Raw genomic sequence first — 2,408 nt, 5'->3', positions numbered from 1 at the left:
TTCCCCGTCGGAAGCACAAATCCTCATGGAGGCATACGAGGAGGTAAAAGATATAATTAAGAAGAAAGGCAACACCGCCACAGTGATAAAGCAAAGAGAAAAAGCGTGGCAAAGTATTGCAGACCGCCTGAATGCGTAAGTAGTGCACAATTACACACTCACCGCTCCGCTGAAACATCACAATTACAATTCAAATATTTAATTCACATCTCCAAAAATGCAGTTGTACTGTAATTATGAAACGGTTAAATTTTTAATTGAAATGCACTGCAGATATGAGTGAAATTGTGTAAAGTAACTCCATCACACTGTATAAAGCTATGATACATTTTTTGATATTTTTACTGAAAACAAGACAAAAATACCAAGTAATTTTTGCAGTGTGACTCCATTAAATGTGTGTGTGTGTGTGTGTGTGTGTGTAGATTAAACATGAACGGGCCAAAACGGACATGGCAGCAGGTCAAAATCAAATACAAGAACATTCTGCAGAATGGTATGGTCCCTGACTAATATTTAACAAAGCACAAGCATATATTGTACCCAGAAGGTGCCTGCTCACACATTGTCTGTACTGTTTTAGCAGTGAAAAAGAATACCCACAGACAAGGCACGGGTGGTGGGTCACCAAAGGCTGACCTTACCCCAGCAGAGGACATGGCCTTGGAGCTAAATAAAGGCAGGCCCGTCTTAGAGGGGATCCCTGGGGGAAAGAGACGAGCATAGGTTCCTCCCAAGATGCCACCCGCTTCATTCAAGGTATGTCCTTCCATCTCTACATGGGATACAACCACATTCATATTGAATCAATTTGGACTGTCTGACTTTGGTTTACCTATTGCCTTGCAGTGCCTGGCAGCACTGTGTTCCTGTTAGAGCCACCAGCACAAGCACCAGACGATGCTGATCCAGTGAGTACTCCATCAAAGGCATACTGTAGGCCTGGCATGTCTTGTCTACTAGCTTCAATATGAATCCGATTAAATGTGATAGGGTGAAGGCCCCAGTGCAGCAGCAACAGCACATGATGGAGACGATGATGAGGAGGAGACCATCTCTCTGGATTCCAGAAGGCATGAGGTATCATGTTAAGACTGTGAAAGTACTATTTACTCTACAATGGTGAGGAGTCCTCATCAAAATCAAAAAATCTAATTTCTTTTACAGGACCCAGATGCTATACAGTGGGAAAACCAGCCTGGCAACATAGTGCGTATTAATAAAAGGACACCACATCCTGCCAAATTCCAGCTGCGCTAATTGTATTGTGTTCACAGAGCTCACAAGCTATCAGAAAGTTGTATGGCAACCACCTCCGGCGCCAAATAGAACTGGCAGACATAGACATTCAGTACAAGAAGAAAAAGATGGAAAATCTTGCACTGGAGTCCGAAATAAAAAGAGGACAATTAGGAAACTGGACCTTGAAATAAAAAAACTTGAGAGGGAGGTGAGATATGCCTTCAATGTACACTGTATGCTAACTGTAACACAAATGTATTAATCATTATTTTTCTTTCCTCGCCCAGCTCCAAGAAGATGACACAGCTCAAAATAAAAATTAGGTATATTCTCGTAAAGTCAAGTGAGCCATGACATATGAGCTCTTATTGTGAGCACACAGGACGGTGGCATCTTTCTAAGGTTTTTTTATTTTCCCAGCAATCAGTACAACCAAGTCATCGTTATAAGGCATCGCCCTCTTTTGCCCACCCCCCCAGCACCAGGTGTGGCCACTAGCCTATATGAAGGCCCAAAATTGTGTGTTCCTTTCTGCTCTGACAATGGCATGCCCATTCGTGCGAGATGTGGTGGATGAAGAAGCACTTGTGCTGAGGAGAGCCTTCAGGCGAGAAAGGGTCTTCAGGGACCGGTTGGACCCACTGGCCTTCCCTGATGACCATCTATATGAAAGATACAGGTTTTCTGCAGATGGCATCAGGTATCTATGCAGACTACTGGGTCCCAGGATTAAGCACCGCACTGCACGGAGCCATGCACTGAGTGTGGAGCAAATGGTTTGTGTGGCCTTGCGCTTTTTGCTAGTGGAGCCTTCCTGTACTCAGTGGGGATGCAGAACAGCTGAACAAGGCCACAATTTGCCGCACAATAAGGAGTGTGTGTCTGGCTATCAAAGCATTAGCAGATGTCTTCATCTCTTCCCTGGCCACAGAAGACTCTGTGACATCAAAGAGGAGTTCTATAGGATTGCAGGTAAGAGGATCTACAAATTACAGGACAACTGTTAACACATAGTAGGATACTCATTACTTTGTGTGACAGGTTTCCCCAATGTCATTGGTGCAGTGGACTGCACACACATAAGGATAAAAGCCCCCTCAGGTGCCCATGAGGCCGATTTTGTGAATAGGAAATCCTTTCACAGCATTAATGTTCAGGTGAACATA

At 44.0% G+C, this 2,408-nt stretch overlaps 1 long non-coding RNA gene across 1 annotated transcript; it reads left to right on the top strand.

Annotated features, from left to right (window-relative positions):
* Positions 1-847: 847 nt before the first annotated feature.
* On the top strand, positions 848-2,022 carry LOC135565529 (uncharacterized). Its single transcript, XR_010461644.1, has 3 exons — positions 848-911; positions 994-1,080; positions 1,168-2,022. It is a non-coding gene; the product is annotated as an uncharacterized LOC135565529 (long non-coding RNA).
* Positions 2,023-2,408: the final 386 nt, after the last annotated feature.

Source organism: Oncorhynchus nerka, linkage group LG28 (genome assembly GCF_034236695.1).
Source record: "Oncorhynchus nerka isolate Pitt River linkage group LG28, Oner_Uvic_2.0, whole genome shotgun sequence".
In the NCBI taxonomy this organism is placed as follows: Eukaryota; Metazoa; Chordata; class Actinopteri; order Salmoniformes; family Salmonidae; genus Oncorhynchus; species Oncorhynchus nerka.
The sequence above is the reverse complement of the archived record's forward strand: the minus strand, read 5'-3'. Positions and strand labels throughout refer to the sequence as shown.